Source organism: Schistocerca americana, chromosome 1 (assembly GCF_021461395.2).
Source record: "Schistocerca americana isolate TAMUIC-IGC-003095 chromosome 1, iqSchAmer2.1, whole genome shotgun sequence".
Classification (NCBI taxonomy): Eukaryota; Metazoa; Arthropoda; class Insecta; order Orthoptera; family Acrididae; genus Schistocerca; species Schistocerca americana.
The window spans coordinates 1,091,979,533-1,092,002,950 of NC_060119.1; the positions used below are offsets into that span (position 1 = coordinate 1,091,979,533).

General features: G+C 38.8%; 1 protein-coding gene across 1 annotated transcript in view; it reads left to right on the plus strand.

Moving 5' to 3' along the window:
• The window catches only part of LOC124550606, a 96,470-nt gene that overhangs the window by 17,999 nt on the left and 55,053 nt on the right, over nt 1-23,418 (plus strand). The window lies entirely within an intron of this gene.

Sequence of the window (23,418 nt, forward strand, 5' to 3'; positions counted from 1 at the left end):
GTGTTTTGGATATCATCCATGGACAGGAAAAAGCACTAGACAGCAAATTGCTTCTAATCGAGGTGCGCTTTGGAGGATCCAAAAGTGATATGAAGATTAGCTGACTTGCATTCGATGATCATTCCGCGTTCCTCCCTGCGAACACAGCACGACTGCCGAGCAGATATATATTCTAAAACAATAATAAGAAAAAGATGGGCTTCAATTTTTCTTTCAGAAAAAAATTACAAGCATCAAAGCACCATAAGAACGCACAGTGAGACAGAAATAATTGACAGCTTTAAATATTTTGGTGAAGTAGTACAACTGAAAACTGCGATAGAAATTCCAACAATACTTTGCGATAAAAGATGTCCAGCACTTTTTGTAGAACACACTCTCTATACAAGAGAGAAAGGCGAGTTAAACTAAGGCAGCGTGACACTGCAGTTAAAGTAGTGTTTTTACATGCTAGTGAATGACTCCGAATGACAGGAATGTGAAGACTAAGGCAAGCCAAGTAATTCAACACAAACATCTACCGCGATTGGATCCAGAGACCGTGAATGGACAGCAGAGGTTACAAGAAAGGAAAGATATACGGATAATGAAAGATTAATCGAGCCTATGAGGAAAAGAAGACTAACATTTACGGACATCTGTTTAGGTGAATGAAGAAAGGCTACTATAAGAAATTTTCAATGTACTTGACCCAAGATTTCGGAGAAATAGTTCGAAGATTTGAGAAGTGATCTTGAACGGTATGAATTGAATCGAGGTGACAGCTCATGTTGGCGAAAGTAAAGTCAGTGACTGACAACTTTAGGAATTTGCATGGGCAACAGAAACTAAATAGCGTATGGAAAGAACAAAAAAGACAGACTGCCAGAGAAACAATTGTAAGGTTTTGGGCTGCAAGGAAGGCTTCCAGTATTGCATAGTCGGTACCTATCTTAGTCTCTAGTCGGCGTTATCGAATTACTAGGGTTCTGGAGGTATGTGGCAGCAAATATCTAAGCACGGATCACGTAATTCCCGTAGATTACAGTAGGTGGTTCATTGGCGCGGAGTAGCCAACATGACATTGTCCCAGATGTGCTCCCTTACCTTCAGATCAGGTGAATTTGTTGACCAGAACATCAACACGATTTCACTACCATGCGCCACAAACCACTGTAGTATGAATCTGCCCATATGAAACGGATTGTTATCCTGTTGGAAAATGCCGTCGATATCGCAGAAGATACCAAGAACGAAGGCATGCAGGTAGTTCGTAATGACGTCCACAGTTGTCATGGTGATTTCGGTTACTATATCAGGTCCAATTGAGGGAAAGGTGAACATGCCCCACAGCAAATGCCCTCACCAGTCTGAGTTAGTGTCGTGGTCATCTGTCGAGCCGCCGCTCGCCAGGATAACGTGGTGTAATAAGAAACGTAATCGTGCCTGCACCAGCCTGTTCTCTGCCGTGAGGTCAGCCACGGGTCGCCGGGTATCCCAGTTTACAGAGCAGGCAAGCTCCGACCTCCACATTCTATAATGAGGCATGGTCGTCAAACAGCTAGTTTCCTACTCGTGATTTTACCGTACTTCAACACCTTTCCACAGATGCTCACGCCAGTACGACTCTAATATCGACCAGATCCGCCGCTTCGGAGATTAAGTTCCTTGGCGCTGAGGCATAAGAATCTGCCGTCAAAGTCGATTACATCAGCAAATTTCCCCATTTGCGGCCCTTAACACATTGACTGCCGTGATGAAATTTGGGCCATGCGTTGCTATACCACATTGAAATAACGAATATTACTTCTGAAGCCAAATTGATTTTTTTTTAACCAGATGTCTTCTTTTGAACGTGTAGAATTAAGTTATGACTGAATTAAGTTATGACTGATCTAGACTAATAACAGGTGTGAGCCATATATGGCTCACGTGGCCCAATAACAACATTTTAACACAATTATAATCTGTGGTCACATGAACCACATGTGGCCCACAAGATTTAAAACCACATAGGTATAAAAAATCGTTTTTCAAGAAATGATTCAAACACTTCGTTTATATTAGCAACATATAATATTGTTTGCAATCTTTTACTTGGACTGACAAAGTTCAAGAATAAAGATTTTAGAATATTCTACTTCTTCAACACAGCATTGTCAATGTCACTAAAACACTCGTTGCACATAAAACTGTCACATTTATTGCATTTAGTACACACCCTCTTCACTTTCTTAGTAGCATCGTTTCTTTCTTCCGTTCTTCGTAGGCTTTTATAACAGTCCGAACATCATCTTTGATAGCTCTGCTTTGGTCCCTCTAGTGTCACAAGGCGATGGCTGCTATCTTCGTGGAACGGTTGTAGTGTTGCTCGTGGTTGTGGATCTCTGGCATTCAATAGCAGTAGTGTCAAGCGCCCCCTGAAAGAAATTATTTGTATGTGAGACTCTGGTCCTTTGTTTGCCAAGTTGTACAGCACTTGAACATTTACAAACATGATCCAAAAAGGATTTCAAAAACGATCTTTCTGTGCCATTTAACGGTACGGCGAAGTTAGGAATCACTATGGCTACCAATTGTAAAAATATTGAGTGCTACGAACATGAGAGCGTTCAGTGGAGCCACCAATTTTAGGCCCATAGTTGAAACGCATTATCTATGAGCCCTATGAGGCTCACGAGGCCTCTAAACACAACTCTGCATGTGAGCCAGTTATGGCTCACTCGGCCCACAGTACAATGTATACGTGAACGAAATATGGCTCACGTGGCGTCACAACGCGTGTAACTGTGAGCCACCATTGGCTCAGGTGGCAGTCAATGTGTTGAGCCGTCCGCACACGGACCGTGCATCCGTACGTTGAGCGTGCCGAGTTTCTGACTTCACAGCGTGGAACAGCACGTTGGGAATTCTTTCGGAACGTGCAGAGCAATATCTAGCATGTCAGATATTCTGAACGTTGACCAGTGAGATGCCAGAACGCCACCTACGTCAAGTGCACTCCATTTCCCTTCGGTGCAGAGTTTGCAAATTGGGGAGCTCGAAAACTCCCGTTAATTGTATGATTGGTTGTAAAAAAAAAAAAAAAAAGACAAGAAACGTCATATTCGTGGTAAAAGAATTATTGTAACTTGCATATTATGAGAATCGGCCATTTGAAATCAATAGCATGATTAGCGTCGATCAAAAATGCGTTGTTCTTGATACAATTTGTTATAATTAAGTTTCAATTATTAATATAGCTACAGTCAAAGCTTTCAGGGAACGGTAACAAGCTAGATACACTCTAGCAGAATACTATATGTCGGTAGTGTATTGGGTAATTTTACTGTTTCGTAGCGAGCATTTGAAGAGTACGTGGTTCGTGCTCGACTTATCTCAATTTTTTTCTTCTAACCTTCGCTTTTTAATATGTTCTGATTAGTTTGATATTGGGTTCTGATTAGTTTGATATAAGTATATTCTATAATATTCCATGTAATGAAAATGCAAGGGCTCTCTTTTTGAGGAGTGAGTTTGTTCGACTGGCTTAATCTACAGGGCACGTTGCACAACTTGCAGTAAGATATTTTGCAATGTTTTTCTTTTAAGTCTTGTAATTCACATGTAGAGATTCTGCTGCTGAGTAGGAACAGTGATCAAATAAGAATGGCCTTAGGGTTTTACTAAAAAGTGAGAATGGCTCTGATCACTATGGGACTTAACTTCTGAGGTCATCAGTCCACTAGAACTTAGAACTACTTAAACCTAACTAACCTAAGGACATCACACACAGCCATGCCCGAGGCAGGATTCGAACCTGCGACTGTTCCAGACTGTAGCGCCTAGAACCGCTCGGCCATCCCGGCCGGCAGTGAGAATGATGAAATAATTTTTATCTGATGTGGAGAACTATGGTAAATTTGTATCGCACTGTTTGTAATGGAACTTTTATAAGCCGATGTCCTAACTGACTGGACGTGGTATTTCCCTTTTTGCCTTATAATATTTTCGCTGTTATTTAAGCTTTTATTTACGTATACAGTAGACAGAACAACCTAGTTAGCATATGGACAAGGGAGAAAAACACGTTTTAATAGAGCTAATATGGGAATTTTGCGCCAGTCCATTTCGTACACAGTGTTATTTACGACCAGATGCAGCCGACAACTGCCGCTGGAGCGCGTTGCGATCGCGCATACCACGATGGGGCCCACGTAGCGTGTGCACAAGTCGCACCGTTTCTGAGCGCTCAGCAACCTTTGAACTCGGCACGCTGAACGTTGACATTCGACAGCACGGTCTGTGTCCTTCATCCTCAGTTTCATCATCATTGACTCGAAAGTCGCCGATGTGGCGTCAACTAAAGAGGACTTGCAATACGGCGGCCGAACTCCCCCGCATGGGGCCTTCCGGCCAACAATGCCATACGATCATTTCATTTCACTAGATTGATACTGCCTGTTTGCTTTGCTTACGAGTTCGGTAGCCCACAACACCAGGCGTTATTCAGTCTCTTAGTGTACAGCGAACACACCCTCTACCTTACCTTCACTGACCTTGAAAAGGCTTTCGACTCTGTCAATCTAAAGTCATGTGGGATACTCTTGCAAAATATGGCATTCCAACAAAGATTATTAACATCATCAAGGAAATGTGTGAAGACTTTGAATGCCAAGTATTACATAATGGAGAACTAAGAGAGCCTTTCCAAGTTAATTCGGGAGTACGATAAGGGTGTATTCTTTCGCCAACATTATTTCTTTTGGTGTTGGACCATGTGATGAAGAGAGTGATGGGGGGACGGCAGAGCGGTGTGCAATGGGGAATGCGCGATAGGCTTGAAGATCTAGATTTCGCAGACGGCATTTGCTTAATGGCACCACGACGATATCGAGACATCGAAGAGAAACTGGCCGGGTTACAGAGAGAGGCGGAAGTTGCAGGCCACAAGATAAATGTTCGCGAAACTAAAGAAATGCGGATAAATTCGACCACCTCGAATAGGCTGGCCATTAATGGAGAGGACGTAGAACAGGTCCAGTCTTTCCTCTATCTCAGAAGTATAGTCACGACTACAGGAGGCGCCGAGGAGGACGTTCGTAGTCGCACCCGCAAAGCAAATGGTGCATTTGTACAACTGTACTCTGTCTGGAAAAATAGGAACATCTCAAAGAAGACCAAACTCCGGCTTTTCAATAGCAATGTAAGGCTGTTCTGTTGTATGATTGCGAAACTTGGAAGGTGACTAACCACATCAAAAATCAGATCCAAGTTCTTATCAATCGCTGTCTCCGGCGTATTTTAAATGTGAGATGGCCAGATATAATGACATATGAAGATCTTTGGATGGAGACAAATCACCAACCAGTCAATATAGAAATCAAAGAATAGAAATGGAACTGGATTGGGCATACTTTGAGGAAACCAGATGATGCTATTGAAAGGATGGCTTTGTATTGGTACCCTTAAGAAGGTAGAAAACGTGGTCGGCTCAAACAGACGTGGAAAAGGACGATCGAGAGAGAAGCTGCATAGGATGGGAACATATGGAGTGAAGAGACTTGCTAGAAATCGTACCAGGTGGAGGAATTTCGTCACAGCCCTATGTTCCAGAGGGAACGACAGGAACTAAGTAAGTAAGTAAGGCATTACAGCGGTCATACCGTTTTGGCTCATGAGTGTATGCTATTTGACCAAAAGTATCTGGACACCTATTAGTCGACTTTAAAATGGGACATGCCCACTCTTCGTCCTTATTACGGCCTGAATTCTGCTGGGAACAATTTCAACGAGGTTCCTGAACGTCTGTGGAGGAATGAGAGCCCATTCTTCCTCAGTAGCAGAGACCGGTGTAGGTAATGATGTCCGACGCTGGGGTCAGCAGTGTAGTCGACTTTCTAACTCATCCTAAAGGTATTGCGCGCAGGTGGGGAACCGGGCAAGCCAGTCCATTTCAGGAATTCCGAAAGAAAATGAGCCTTGGTGGCTGGGGAAATAATGCTATTATTGACGTGTTTCGCTCTTCGGGGGCATCATCAGCAAATTTACTACAAAATTTGCATTCGGCGCATCTGTGGGGACGGTTGCGTGTGCCTTAAACAAAACTTATTTGAAAACGCAATTTCAACTGACTCCATAGGTTTTTTTTATGAAAGAATAAATCGCTATTTGACTTATAGTACCGTATTTTCCTTCTGTACTGTCTAGATTTAGGCTTTTATCCCTTTATCGTGTACAATGCTAAAGTTCTTAGACCATTAATACGTCGTATGCGGTAAAGTAAGTCCAAAGCAAGTAAACAAGACTAACATATGCCTTTCAGATGTTAACTGCTTCGTACCTGCTTCGGACTGACTTTACAGATATGGCGTGTTAATGATCTAAGAACTTTTAGTATTGTAGTCGATAATGGCATAAAAGCCGAAAGCCGTACAGAACAGAACAAAAATACAGTACTATACAGTGAAATGACGGTTTATTCTTTCCAAAAATACTGCATGACAGTGAAATGGCGGTTTATTCTTTCCAAAAATACTGCATGACAGTGGCTCTGCACCGTCGAAAACTTTTTTGACTCTGCAGAGTCTAAGGTACACAAACGGTCCCCACAAATGTGACGAATTTAAGTTTTTCAGCATGTTAAAATGCACCAGAAGCGCGAAGCGTGTCGATGAAAAATTTCGCCTTCAACTAAGATTCCTTTTCTTTCGAAGTACTCCCCACAGTTGCTGCACCACATACGGCATGGAGTGGAAGGAATTGTAGATTTCAGCAATGTTATTTCCCACAAACCATTGCCTCACGGATGCTGCTTTATGACAAGGAGTATTGTCATGCTAATGCATTCACAGTCTCCGAACTGATCCTCTACTGTACGAAGTACATAATTCAGTAAAATATGCTCGTATTCTTCCGCATTTAGCATAATGGGACGACATCTTAACAGCTCCAAGCCGTAACACCACCTATTGCGTACTTCACTGTTAGTGCGACACATGATGCCCGGTAACGTGCTCCAGGCATTAGCGAAACCCAAACATCTTCATCGGATTGCCACAGAGTATAGCGCGATTTATGACTCCAAACCACTCGTGTCCAGTCATGCACTGTCCAGTGACTTCTTCCTTGACACCACATCAAGCGTCACTTGGTACTGATTACAGAGATGTGTGCCTTATGATGATACGTTCGGCGATTTTACACCATTCTTTGTAACTCCTTACTCACGTGTTTAATGGACTGCTAGCACTTTGGAACTCATGAGTGATTCCTATCACGGATTTCATGCGATTTTTTACTGCCACCATCCGCAATGCTCTATAGACATGAAATCCATTTTCAGTTGCGAATAAGGACAACCATCACCTGTAGAATGGAATAACGACAGTGAAAATTTGTTCCGGACCCGGACTCGAACCCGGATGTCTCGCTTATTGAGAGCGGTCGCCTTACCACTTGGCTATCCGTGAACGACTCACGGCCCGACCCAAGCTCCCATACGTCATCAACCTTACGTCTACTACCTGTACTCCTACATCCATTACGTATATTCCCACCCCGGTCCGACCTTGTACATGAAAGCCGCTTGCACGGTATCGGCAGATAAATACGATATTCATTGTTTGTGAGTCGATTCTGCTCCCAATTTTTAAGAAGGGTGGCAAAATGGATTGTAGTAATTATAGAGAGATATCGCTGTTACCAGTATGTTCCAAAATTTTCTCCAATATTCTGCTAAGCAGATTTACATCATATGCAGATGAAATTGTGGGGGATTACCAAGCTGGCTTTCGGAGGAACAGATCAGCTATAGACCAAATATTCACCCTGCGTCAAATTTTGGAAAAGAAATATGAATACAATAAACCAGTTCATAATCTTTTCATAGATTTTACAAAAGCATATGATTCAGTACTGCAATCGAAATTGTACAGAATTCTTTCGGAACTTGGAACACCAAAGAAGTATGTTACATTTAGAAGCGAGTTTGAAAAACACGCGTGGGGAAATTGGAGGCAGAAGAATTTGTAACAAAGAACGGACTTAAGCAGGGAGATGCCCTGTCTCCGCTACTTTTTAATTTAGTCCTAGAATATATTGTACGAATGGGAGCAGATAATTCAGAGGGTGTGGAGTTAAATGGAAATATTAAGATATTAGGGTATGCAGCTGATATAAACATCATTAGCGATAGGAAAGGATCTGTAACAGCAAATGCGAATGCGTTAATCAAGGCTAGTGAAGATGTAGGTCTAAGGATAAGTGAAGACAAAACTAAATACCTGGTTACTACTATAATGCCAACAGCTGTAGATCAGGAAATGTTAACGGTTGGATACACGCAATTTGAAAAAGTGAACACATTTAAGTATCTAGGCGCGGACATCACTTCGAGAAATGAGATTGAATCCGAACTGAAGAAGAGATTACGGGCGGGAAATGCGTGCTACTTCTCACTGAATAGATTACTTTCATCACGGATATTGTCTAGGAATTTAAAGATTGGAATATACAAAACTATTATTCTACCAGTTATGCTGTATGGGTGTGAGACTTGGTCTCTCACTGTGCAAAATTAAAAGCCGTTTCGAGTATTTGAAAACAAAATTTTGAGGAAAATTTTCGGAGCAAAAAGGGATGACATTAGCGGAGAGTGGCGAAAACTGCATAACGAAGAGGTTCACGAACTCTATTCAAGCCCTGACATAATCAGTATTATTAAATCACGTAGGCTGCGATGGACGGGTCACATAGCTCGAATGGATGAGGGCAGGGCAGCGCGCAGAGTACTGGTAGGGCACTTAGAGGGAAAACATCCTGTGGGGAGACCGAGGCGTAGATGGGAGGACAATGTGAAGGCTGATTTGAGGAGCCTAGGTATTGAAGGTGAATGGAAGGAAATAGCCCAAGACAGGGACAGATGGCGAAAATACATTGCTGCGGTAATGGACTCCCGAGTTCGGTATGACCAGTGAGTTCAAAATGGTTCAAATGGCTCTGAGCACTATGGGACTTAACAGCTGTGGTCATCAGTCCCCTAGAACTTAGAACTACTTAAACCTAACTAATCTAAGGACATCACACACATCCATGCCCGAGGCAGGATTCGAACCTGCGACCGTAGCACTCGCGCGGTTCCGGACTGCGCGCCTAGAACCGCGAGACCACCGCGGCCGGCTGACCAGTGAGTGATTGTCTGTGTTTCTTCTGATGTGCATCGTAATCAGAATAACACAGGCACTGCAAACCGTATATATCCGTAATGCTCGTCGTGTCGCCACCCCCCCCCCCCCCGCCCCCTCCATCACTACGTATGGTCTTCCTGGCTTTGTTTTAACTGTGGTTATTCCTTTGGGCTTTCACTTCACAGTCACGTCGTCAACAGTAGACCTGATCAGTTTTAGAAGAGTTCAAATGTCTCTGATGAAATTATTACTCAGGTATCAACAGCAAATTTGCGAAATTTTATAAGACTTGAAACGCCCGTGATGGAATTGTTAGTTAAGTGATATTCAGCAATTAGTCCGTGTTCGTTGTCAGTGAGCTCTGTTGGCTGCGTCCATCCTGCCGTTACTGCTTCCCTACTGACAACGCCATTATCCCCTCCCATCCCCTCCTCCTATAATACTTGTCTGGTCTGCCTCTCGTAGTATCCAATAGTCATTTCCGTATTACATAGAGTTGTATGCATACTTTTGATCAGATAGTGTATATTGCAGCATGCACTGAGGTGACAAAAGCCATGTCACACTTCCGAATATTGTGTTGGAACGCCTTCTTCCCGGCGTAGTGCAGGAACTCGACGTGACATGGACTCAACAAGTCATTGGAAGTCCCCTGCAGAAATATTGAGCCATGATGCCTCTACAGCAGTCCATACTTGCGAAAGTGTTGCCGGTGCAGAATTTCCTGCACGAACTGACCTCTCGATTATGTTCTGTAAATGTTCCATGGGGTTCATGCCGGGCTATCTGGGTGGCAAAATCATTCACTCGAACTGTCCAGAATGTTCTTCAAACCAATTGCGAGCAATTGTAGATCAGTGATATGACGCATTGTCATCAATAAAAATTCCATGGTTGTTTGGGAACATGAAGTCTATGAAGGGCTACAACAGGTTATTTCCAGTAAATGATCAATTCAGTTGGATCAGAGGACCCAGTCCATTACATAAAAACAAAGTCCACACTATTAAAGAGCTACCATTTACTTGTACAGTGCCTTTTTGACAATTTGATTCCATGGCTTCGTGGGGTCTGCTCCACAATCGAACTCTACCATCAGCTCTTACCGCTTGAAATCGAGACTCATCTGACCAGATCATGGTTTTCCAGTAGTCTAGGGTCCAATGGATACGGTCACGGGCCGAAGAGATGCGCTGCAGGCGAAGTCGTGCTGTTAGCAAAGACACTCGCGTCGGTCGTCTGCTGCCATAGCCCATTAACGTCAAATTTCGCCTCATTCTCATAACGTGTACTTCTTCGAATGTCCCACATTGATTTCTGCGCTTATTTGACGGTGTGTTGCTTGTCTGTTAACACTAACAACTCTACGCAAACAGTGCTTTGTCTGTGGTGAGAGGTAATGGTTGAAATATGGTTTTGTAGACACGCTCTTGACTCTGTGGATCTCGGACTACTCAATTCCCTGATTTCTGAAATGAAATATCTCATGCGTCTAGCGCCAACTACCATTCCGCGTTCAATCTGTTAATTACCCGTCATGTGGCCATAATCACGTCAGAAATCTTTTCACATGAATCACCTGGGTACAGACAGCTGCCTGCCGAGGTGGCCGAGCGATTCTAGGTGCTACAGTCTGGAACCGGGCGACCGCTACGGTCGCAGGTTCGAATCCTGCCTCGGGCATGGATGTGTGTGATGTCCTTAGGTTGGTTAGGTTTAAGTAGTTCTAAGTTCTAGGGGACTGATGAAGTTAGGTCCCATAGTGAGGTCCCATAGTGCTCAGAGCCATTTGAACCATTTTGAACAGACAGCTGCGCCAATGCACTGTCGTTTTATACCTTGTGTGCGAGACACTGCTGCCATCTGTATATGTGTATATCTCTATCCCATGGCTTTTGTCATATCAGTATACACTCAGCTTACAGCTGTCAGAGATTTACTTTTTAATTTGGGAAACTGCTGAAAAAAAAATTCTGCACATATTTAATTCTGATATGATGTACAGAGTGTCATATCTGTTGAGCACGGACTCTCTGCTTATGCATACAATCTTGATTAACTAGTTTCCTGTGACCTTTTGACTGTTGTAGTTTCTCTCTGTGGCTTGGCGAGCCATTGATGCCCTGGGAGTGCCGAAAGCTTTAGGGTACCGGCGATGAAGTCCCAACAACACCGCCAAACCGTGCGTGCGCACAAATCCTCCCAAAACGCACCGGCTGCCGGCCGAGCGGTTGCCAAGAGATAAGGCCGGCGCACGGTAGCTGCCTATCTGTGTAGAAAGTCGCGCTACCGCTAGAAAGTGCGATGGCCGCATTAGCGAACGGTACGCGCTAATTGTGTGTGTGCGTGTGGGGGGGTGGGGAGGAGGGAGGGGGGAGTGAGGGGGTGATAATGGGCTGGGAGGGGAGGGGCTGCCCTGCTCTTTTATCGGCACCCGTTTTGGCGATACCGCTACCACTGCGCTTGTTTATGTCTTTTTCGCGGACTGAAGGTATGGGCGAAAAAAAGGTCACGGTTTTCGCGGAATTCGAACTAGTCGCCAAAACACGCACTGATGTATTTGCTAACCCAAATCAGCGTTCTGTTCACAAACAATTTACTGCCATTGCAGGTAAATGTCCAGCAGTCCAAAGAATCAAGAAGCGAGCTAAGGCTGACATGGTAGTTTTTTGTAACTTATTTATTGATGAATAAGAATCAGTATACATGGGTTCTTTCGATATACCCCCTACCGGTGTCAGCACAATGCTGCTACCTTCCTGGAGACTTCATCATTGCGTCACGGAATCATCATTAGGTGGTAATATGCAGGAATGGGCAAAACCAACTGGTTCAAACCAATTCCGGTATTTTAGTTCTGAATAACCGATATTTTTCGGCATTAGTTCTGGTTATAACAGGTGCTTTGTATTCTTTACCAATAACTGAAGAAGAAAACCGAAATATCAATGAGCCATAGCAACCGTGCTAACATTTTCATTTTTAAGTGAACGTTTCTTAAAAAAGAAGTAATTTTTGTACCTACAGTTTGCGTTGTTTAAAAATATTCTGTTAATACAACAAATGAGAAAAGCGATCAGTGCTATATTAATAATAATGCTGACAGAAACGAGCAACAAACACATGGTCTAAGATTTGAGACAGCATTGCTGAGACAATAATGTCTCCATTGCCCTGTGTCGTGGCTTAAGATACGTGTGTGTGGGCAATGTGAAAGACCTGCCACCAACTGGTCTATACGGTAATTTCTGTTTGTTGTCGCCGGACACTCGCTGTACTGCATAAGGGCACCGACACTATCTGGAAATATTTATACGAAGTGACCTAACAATAAAGTACAATGCTTTATATGCCTCAAAAGATTAAAAATTTGGTCTCTATTTCTATGAAACAATGAAAGGAAAGAGATTATGCTAACAGTAATAAACTGAAATTCAACAACTATTCATTCTCAATGCACAATAAACGCAGAAAGCAGCTGATCTGCTGCTGTGTCTACATAATATGTCTTCGTGCGCTTGGGGCCGTTGAAAACCGACAAATTAGCATGAAAAACAGAGTTTTTCAAACTATGTTTCCTTCCTTTAACACTGACTATTCGTAATGCCCAAATGCTGACACGATTCCTGATTATAACATGATTTTTAAGCAGAGTTTCAAAAAATTTCAACCAATTGGAGAATACTTATGATTTTATCTAGTATTCAACCACTTACCGCTTTGTGATAATAGCGGCGAATGGTGAACGGACGAAGTTTTCTTTTATTTGCCTGTTTCATTTAATATTTTGAATTTGTTTCTCTTGAAACTGAGAAAGTCAGAGTTTTTCAATCTTTATTTGCTTTATACGTTTATTACAGGAAATAATATGCGTAAAAATCCGAAAATCGTTAATTTCAGAAACTGGTTATTTTGAATGGTTTTAACAGTCAGGTTAAAAAGGCGTGAAAAAAAAACCGATATAGCCGAAAACGGGTTGTTTCAGCTATAACCGCCATCCCTAGTACTACGCATCCACTCGTGTACAGCTGTCTGCAATCTTTGTTGTTGCCCGAAACTCTTTACCTCTTATGGCGTCCTTCATATTATCCAATAAAGCATAATCAGATGGAGCGAGTCCCGGTGACTATGGTGGGTGCGGCACAACAGTGAACCCCAGTGATTCATGAAATTCATAACACAAAGCTGTATTGGATTCTTTTATTGTACAATTGGTGAAAAGTGATTTTTTTTCACCGAACTGTTCAGTATTTCACCACTCTGTTCGGAAATATCTGTTGTTCAGTACGTAGAAATCGGGTACGATGTACATCAGGTACTACATGTTATGGTAGCCTTACACTTTATTGGACGAATATGTAAACAGGAAAAAGATACACGACTGTTCACTGAGGATGTGAAGGACTAACTGAAGTCTTTGGTCAGGTCAAAGATATTGCACTCATAGTACATCAGTGATGCATATCTTAGAGGATGTCCCCACAAGTATTTTTAGAATTCCTTTCATATTGCTAACTTCTTATTGATTTGCAAAATCAAGTCAATAATTCATTTCCGGCATGACAAAATCAGAATTATTCGTTGTAAGTTGAAGTTTCCAACAAGCAACTACTTTTACAAAAACATTAAATGTGACAAAAATTTGATGAAACATGTAACTAGCGAGAGTAAATATAATTGTTTTATTGTGTTCACCCTCAGCCCTCAGCTCAGCAAATTCGTTCGCCAGGTAGTGTTTGATAATTTTGTGAATTTGATCTGCCAATGCTAATTACAAACCACCATCTGGTACCTGTATCAACATAATTAAAACTTCCATAACAAAAAGAACATGTGAATGACAAGAAAAATACACTGTAGTACTTACAGAAATCAAATACTCCTTACATATTATGGAAATGGAATCATAGGAATGGAGCAACTGATAATAGCTGGCAATAGCAGCGTTCCCATGTTTCCATTTCCATAATATGTGAGACATATTTGTTCGATTTCTGTAGGTATTACAGTGTACTGTTCTTATCACTTACTTTTTATTTTTGTGATTGTAGTTACATTTATGATTTGTGTCCTAATTGCGATGATACTGGCACCAGATGCTGGTTTGTAATTGAATATGGTGGTACAATAAAATATGGCAGTACAGCTTTGTTGTGTTGTTGACAACTACCCGAATAAAATGTTCGATACTCATTGAGGACAGCTTTGTGGTCGTGACATTGATTGTGTGAGGCCACACATTGCCATGATGGAGGAACACTCCTTTCGACTACTTCCTTGTCGTTTTTGCTGACCCCTGCCACTAAGTTGTGGTAGAGTGTCACAGTAAAATCTGCTGTTGACACAACCTCAATGTTTCCCGGAGGCCACGTGTTGACGGACGACCAGTACTCACATTCTTGCATGAAGACTCCCTTCCACTAGCGAACCCAGCGGTGAATTTGTTAACAGACTTTGTGCAAGAGCTTCTTGAACACAATCCGCAGTTAAACGTATATGATGTTTGGTTTGTGGGGCGCTCAACTGTGCGGTCATCAGCGCCCATGCAAAGGCCCAATTTTTACAGTCCATTTTCTTTTCACAATCCAATCTAGTCACTCTCACAAATGATGATGATGATGAATTGATGAGGACAATACAAACACCCAGTCCCCACACAGAGAAAATTGCACACCCAGCTGGGAATCGAACCCGGTTTAAACATTTGACTCCCTCTTTCCATAAAAAATTTTTGTGCACAACGATTTTTAATTCCGTTAAGGATTTATATGTAACTTATTTTCAATTATTTTTTATTCAGTTAAAAAATTTATACTTAACAGATTTCCAAATTACTTTATATTCAGTTAAATTTATACTTTTCATGGCTCCTCAGAAGGATGTAGGTTGCAGTAGGTACTGGGAGATGAAGAAGCTTGCACAGGATAGAGTAGCATGGAGAGCTGCATCAAACCAGTCTCAGGACTGAAGACCACAACAACAACAACAATGTCCTTGACTGTCGCCTTCCATCTTGTTCACAGCTTTCTCTAATTACCAAAAAACAAGTGCCAACCTTGCACTATACACAATGTTCAAAGCTGCCACGCAGATCATCTTGGATGATGGATTGCAACGTAACACTGGCAGTTTTTTGAAGTGATGTGCTGGGTGACAAACGAATCTGCAAACTGAAGTTGACTAAATTCAGATTTAAGCCCTGTCCCTACGTCGTTTTTATCTAGCCTTGTAAACACTGTGCTTATGTGCTACGCAGTGTCTAGTATTACGTGTACTGTCAAATAATTTCCAGGGATTTTATGGACGAAACCATTTGGACTTTCTTCCGAAACTGTTGTGAGGAAATACGGTTGGCAGGGCAAGATCGAATTAGAGAAATTTGTCTTTTGTCTTTTGAAAGGAATCATCCTGGCATCTGTCTTAAACGAAAGGGAAATCACGGAAAACCTAAATCTGTGTCGCCAAACAGAGATCTGAACTGTGGTCCTCCTGAATGCAAGTCCAGGTTTCAGAAATCTGTAGACCATTACAGGCTTTAACTAAAGCAAGCATATTAATGGTTCTGAACTAATGATGATGCTTTTGGTGATGACATTGTTGTTGTTGTTGTGGTCTTCAGTCCTGAGACTGGTTTGATGCAGCTCTCCATGCTACTCTATCCTGTGCAAGCTTCTTCATCTCCCAGTACCTACTGCAACCTACATCCTTCTGAGGAGCCATGAAAAGTATAAATTTAACTGAATATAAAGTAATTTGGAAATCTGTTAAGTATAAATTTTTTAACTGAATAAAAAATAATTGAAAATAAGTTACATATAAATCCTTAACGGAATTAAAAATCGTTGTGCACAAAAAATTTAAAATTTTGAGAGTGAAGGGATAACAATATTTAAAAATAAGAGAATTCTATATAAAAATGGATTCATTTCTTAAGAAACTTAACAATTCTATTTCATTACATTAATTTATGAACATGATTATGATTTATTTGAAGTAGGTAATAATAAATTGAAATGTAAAGTAAAAAAACTTTAAAAATAATAAGGTTCACAACACAGAATTTTTAAACTAAAAATGTAAAGATGTTTTCATTTTTATACTCTAATAAATGTTTATTTTTAATTTTATAAAAATCTAATAAATAAAAAAATATAATTTGTAAATTAGCTCTACCCAAATCTTCTATTCAAGTATTCACAACTTTTATTCACTTGTTTTTTCATTTTTATTTCAATCTATTGAATATTTTATTATTATTATTGGTGTTTTGCCCTTAAAGAGCGCATTTGGACTAAACTACATGGCCAGTTCCTTTTTCTGCCTTCCTTGCTGCCCAAACTTCCCTCATTCGCTCGCTGTGTTTCTGTTTCCGGTCCTCTGTCCATGCTTCTTGTCGGCTTTGTGTCTTCGGCTTCATCTTGATCGCCTTTTTGGTTGCCCATATTTCTTTCATCTTCTGGCTGTGATCTTGCTTGCGTTCTTCGGTCCATTTTATGCCTGTTCGTTTGTCACATTGTATCTCATGTAGTTTACTTTTCTTAATGATGTTTCTGAACTTTATTCTGTCGTTTGTTGTGTCTGCTGTTATGTTGAGCTGGTTCAGGTCGTTTTCTACCTCTGCCACCCATTTGTTGTTTCTAGTGGTTACCCAGTCAAAGATCTGTTTGGTCAGCCTGTGTGATGGCATTCTGTATAGGTGTCCATAGAATTGTATTGTGCGTTTTCTAATCTTTTCTGTGATTGTCTCCGTATGTTTGTACAGTTCCTCTGTAGTTGATCCATATTCCATTGTTGTTAGTTGCGCCAAATATTTTCCTAAGTATTTTCCGTTCTACTTTTTCTAATTGTCTGATACGTGTATGCCCTAGGATTAGTGTGGTCTCTGCTGCATATAGTGCCTCGGGGAGCACCACCGTGTTGTAATGGCGTAATTTGGCTTTTTGTGAGATAGACTTCTTGTTGTAATGATTCCACACTACTTTATATGCCTTGTCCAGTTTAGTCTTTCTTTCTTCGTTTGAGTCTCAATTATGTCCACTCATTTGTAGTGTTTCACCGAGGTATTTGAAGTTTGCCGTTTTGTAAATCGTGCCATACTTTGTGTTCAGAGATGAGAGTTTCTTTGTGCTCATAAACTGTGTCTTTTCGTAAGAGATCTGTAGTCCAGTTTTGGAAGTGATTTCGTGCAGTTTTTCAATAGCGTCTTTTGTTTCCTTTATACCTTTCGTGACAATCGCCAAATTGTCAGTAAAAGGCAGGCATTTAATCTGTAGGTTTCCTAAGGTTATCCCCTGTTGTGATGTTTCCCATTCTTTTATGACCTTATCTAACACCAGATTGAAGAGGAGAGGTGAGAGGCCATCACCTTGTCGGACACCTGTGCGAATTTCAAAGGGCTCTGATAGTTCCCCACAGAACTTTACTTTGGAGGTCGTGTTGGTTAAAGTTTGCTCTATGATAGCCCGTGTTTTGTTGTCTACTTTGTATTCTGCTAGAATTTTGAAGAGAGTTTTCCGGTCGATAGAGTCGTACACCTTTTTGAAGTCAATAAAGGTAATGATCAGGTTCTGTTTGTGTTGTAAAATCATTTTCAGGTTCCAAATTTGTTCCGCACAAGACCGCCCTTTACGGAAGCCTGCTTGGTATTCCCCAATCAAGTGGTCGGTTTGGCATTCTAGTCTGTTCAGTAAAGCTTTAGAGAGGATCTTGTATGTGACCGGTAGTAGGGATATTCCTCTGTAGTTGTTCGGGTCAGTCTTGTCACCTTTTTTGTGTAGTGGGTGTATCAGGGCAGTTTTCCAGTCGCCAGGAATTTTCATGGTCTTCCAGATGTCTTCCAAGATCCTGTGGATGTCTTTGGTGAGTTCTGGGTCTTGCAACTTCCAGATTTCCGCGATGATGCCATCTTCTCCTGGTGCTCTACGATTCTTGAGTGACTTTATTATTTCTTTAATTTCTTCTAGAGTTGGAGGTTCACTATCTGGATTGTATGTGCGCGTCTGTCATCATTTCTTCCATGGGGGGGTCCGTGTTGAGCAGTTTTTCAAAGTACTTTGGCAGAATGTCACAATTGTTTTTGGTATTGGTTTCTAGGGTTCCATCCAGTCTTCTGAAGCACAAGTTGGGTGGTTGATATCCAGTCATATTTTCTCTGAACGTTCTGTAGAAGTTTCTTGTATTGTTCTTCATGAAGTCCGATTCGATCTCTGTCAGTCGCCGTTTGTCATACTGTCGTTTTTCACTGCGAATGATTTTGCTTGATTGCTTCTGTGTTTTCAAGAAGTTCATCCAATTCTCTTGGGATATATGGCTACTAAATTTTTTCCATGCACTGATTCGTTGGTCAATAGCTTGGTCACATGTGTGGTTCCACCAACGGTGTTTCCGTGTTCGTGTCCAGTCTGTCGTTTTCTCCATTTTAATTTTGTGTAATATTTGTGTCTGGTTTAAAGTAACGTATTCTGGATCTGGTCTAACAATTTTGTTCTTCTGGAGCTTTTTCTTGGACAAAAGACGAATCCTGATCTGTAGTAGGTGGTGGTCTGAGTCGAAGTAGCCTTTATGGGTGTCTATGTTCAAAATTTCTTTTTGTGAGTCTTTCTGCACTAGTACGTGGTCGATTTGTAGTTCTTGCTTTCCGCTGGGGAATTTCCATGTGGTAAGTTTTCGTGTTGGTTTCTTGAATTTCGTTGACATAATGGCGAGGTCGTGGCTTTTGCAAAAGTCTATCAGATGTTTTCCGTTTTTGTTGGTGTCCTTGTGTGGAGTATGTTTTCCTGTGATATGTCTGTATATCTTTTCTTTTCCGAGTTTGGCGTTGAAGTCTCCCAGTATTATTTTGACTCTATGCGCAGGAATTTTTCTGATAGTTTCTTCCATTGTCGTCCAGAAGTCATCAATTTCATCCGGGTTTTTCCTGTTGTAGTCATTAGTCGGTGCATGTGCGTTGATTATTGTGTAGGATTTATTGGCTGATTTCACTGTGATGGTGCTGATTCTTTCGTTTGGTGACGAAAAGTCGATTATGCTGTCCGTGATGGACCTGTGTACTGCAAATCGTGTGCCAAAAAGCCTTAGGTTTTTCAGTTGTCTCAATGGTTTTCCTTTGTATATTCTGAAATTCTCCATGTTGAAATGGTCTTCGTCTGTGAATCGTGTTTCTTGCAGTGCACATATTTTGAATATATTGACTATATATATATATATATATATATATATATATATATATATATATATATATTGAATATATATATTGAATATTTTATTTTTAATTTCTTAAAAAAGTGGTAGTATTTTTGCTCTTTAAATGAGAAAAGAATTTAAGAACTTCATAGTATCTCAACTTTGTCACTCTTGGAAAATAAAAGTTTTAAGGGTATATTAGAAATTAAGAGAAGCTGATTTAATTAATTTTATAATTAAACACATCATCATTGATCAGAGAGAAATCGAAAGCAAAAGATCGAAATGTTTACCATATTATAATATTGAGAATAGTGATGAAGTTATTGTAAATGATGAAGCTAAACATTTAGAAGAAATATTTACATTTACTACCAATACATGTTTGGGGAAACAAAAATAGAAAATAGTTCATCAATAAAAGCTTTTAAAAACGACTGAAATTACAAATTTCAAAATTAGTACAATTGCTTGGTCCAAACTTCTTCTTCGAAGCATCAGAGATAGAAGTTCTGACTTTGGGAAATATTATCTGAAAACATTTCCTGATATTCACACATTCTTTAAATTTATGTTATCGTCTTTTTTAACTGGTAGTAATATCCTTGAATGTTCTTTAATCAGAATATGTTCTTTAATCAGAATTAGCATTAAATGTTCTTTGTGATAATATTTAGATGCATGTTTCACATACTCACTGAAAATTTTATTTTTATCATAAATTTATTGTGAGGTTCACTTAAACAATATCTGCATAATGTTCTATAACCATTTCTTGTGTATTTATGTGAAGTAAAATTATCAGTTGAGTTCTCAACCCCACAAATTTTACAAATCTTCACTTTGACAGCTTCCATTTACTTAGAAAAAATTTATTGGGAACAATAAATAAGATAATTACGTTTTAATAATATTAAAAAAATTAAAATTCTTTAATAATATATGGACTTATTGAACAACAGACTTGTGAACAACAGATAGAAAAATAATGAAACAGCTGTTTTTATGATTATTGTTGGAACAGTAATACTTCATTGCAAGCTAAAGAGTTTGTTGAAATTTGAGAATGGGGAGGTACTGGCTATGTGATTAGATAATGTGTCAATAAGGAAAATAACATTATACTTCAAAATTTAAATGTCAAGGTGCTATCTGGGTAAAAAAAGAATTGAAAGTCGTCAGTATTTATCAACCTACCTAGCAGATAGCGTCAGTTTTTGAATCACAAAAGGAAGAAGCCAAAAATTCAGAAAACAAGCTACGCAGGAAGTTTTTACCATCAATACCAAATAATGGAGAAAATAAAATAAAAAAGGAATTAATACAGGAATGTAAAGGTCATATAGAAGGTATGGATAGAAAGAATAAAGTTCAAGTAAATCATTTAAAAGAACTGAATTAAAATTAAGGTTAGATATGTACAAAAATCAGTTCAACATTTTGGTTTAGCTGTTAAAATTTTAAATGAATAAATAGTATACTACCACATACTGTATGACAAACTGAAAACCATTATTTAGGCCCAACTTTTGTTATTTCAAGATCATATGATCTTAACTGTAGATATAATTTTTATGTTGGCGAAACGAAATAGAAAGATAAATAAAGAATGAAACGAACAATTTTTAAATAATGGAAATAACAACCAAGAACAGATATGAAAGATTGAAAGAACATGAAAATCTGTTATTGATACAATAGAAAAATTTCAATAAGGAATCGAAGTTTAGTGTGACAACACCATGAAAATGGAAACAGAGATGCAGAAAAAAACCAGTTTTTCCTGCAATTTCTTTTTACAACTATTTACAAGAATTTAACAACATACCAACAATTAAGCAGATGATAGTGATAAAAGAGGTTATACACCAAGCAAATCAGAAAAACAGGATTTGTTGCAGAAATATGAAGGAGTTTAAAAACAGATAAAAAGTTAAACAATGGAGAACAAAACATAAAAAAGTTAAAAGATGAACAAAATATATTAAAAAAAGTGTAAGTGGAGGATTATTGGAATATATAGTCCAGATCAAGTTTTTGGAATAAGACCTACTGGGACACTGAAATTTGTTGGGAAATTACCAGTGAAATGTAATGGAGATAAATTAACAGTCACCGATAGGACTTACAAAGATAAACATGGATTAATGAATCTTTTCAGTAAAACCAGATTACTATGGATGATATGGGTAAAAAAACTTAATTCTGTTGATGTATCAAATTATGTAGATATGTTATTTCATTCTGATTAATACATTAACCATATTAAGAAGGATGTGGGTTGCAGTAAGTACTGGGAGATGAAGAAGCTTGCACAGGATAGGGTAGCATGGAGAGCTGCATCAAACCAGTCTCTGGACTGAAGACCACAACAACAACAACATTATTTCATTCTATAGGAATACATTGTGACAAAAATCCAAACAAAATAAAAAGGCATAAATACAATAATTTGATTAAAAAATTGTCAACATTATTTTGCAAAATCATCAGTAGATTAGTACTCCAGTGTAAATCAGAAAACTGCTGAAGGTTAAATGAAAAATATACAGAGGAGCAAACTAAATATATCTAGATGAATGATGTTAGAGATTTATCAATACATTAGCAACAACTGAGTAGAATTAGCTGGAAATAAAGTTTATTGTAATGAAAAAGTTGGACTGACAAAAATTATTGGAATTATAAAAATGAATTATAATAATGTCAAAATTTTGTTATTAGTAATTCAAAAGTTATACTTTATTTAATCAGATTTTTGGATAATTTCCCTACAATTTTGGAAATCAGAAATAATTGCAAGGTTTATGTGAATACTTTAGTTAATAAATTACCTTTGAAATGGATCTACCAGGATATAATTATTATTGTCCAGGTACAAAATAAGGAGAAATATTACTTAGCAGTCATCAAGATATAAATAAATTAATGAACCTTGTAAAAACATAATTTTTTACAGAGATAATAAAGAATGAAGCATACAAACAAGTTCAGTTACCTGCAAAAGAAAGAATATATGCTGAAGATATTTCATTAGGGCAATAATTAGCAGCTACATCAGTTAGAGGAATAATTTCTGCTAAAAGAAAATTTGGTGTGGACCTCATTGAAAATGAGGTGTTTTAATATGTTTATTTTATAATGTTTTTAAATATTAATTTTATTAGATATATAAAATATAGCAAACTATATAAGTAAAAACTTTGCAGTTGATTACACTTTACCTCCAAGTGATAAAATATAAACTAAAGTAATTAAAATTAAAGTTAACAGTGGTTAATTATATAATGTTGGTAATTTTTTAATTGGTGCAAGGGAGAGGAAAAGAGACAACAAATTTACGGAATTTGCCTCACATCATTAGTCACTCTGGCGTGTTAAGAATAATTGAACGTCTTCTAGAACCAGATAAAAACATGAAGGGTGAACTCTTCCTTTATTATTGGTTGTACTACCATATTTAGCTGCTGCCAATACAGCAGTTTGTAAAAACATAATCCATGAGCTAAAAGGTGACAAAGAATTACAACAACAAAAAAGACACAGTTTAGCAATTGAGAAGAAAGGCACTGGATTAATAATCAAGAAATGAAAATTTCCAATAAATAATTAAAAAATGTAATAAACATTGATTTATCCTTGATATAGAAAGTGCAGCTAAGTTATTAAAAATTGAACATTTTAAAGGCGGTTTTAATTGATGAATCACTTTATAATTCAAAAATTTTTGAATGTGTCATGCTGAATTTAGATATTCCTGGTAATATTGGTATAGTTAATATAAAGCAAAAAATATATAATGAATTAATTCAGTTTTGGGAAAAAGTGATTTGTACTGAAATGCTTAAAGAATACAAGATTTTGATGAATTTGTTTGTTGTCACCTCTCATGTTTGGTTGTGCTAAGACTATTATCAGATAATTCTAAATTTAATTATATTTTAAATCTAATTAATGTGCGTTTTTTGAAATTAAACAGAATATGAGAATTAAGAAAAAATCTTAGAATCAATAATTAATAAGCATGGATTAGAAAAGTTAAATTGAAGAGGAATGGAATCGAAGTCTAAGAACGAATTAAATGAAAAAA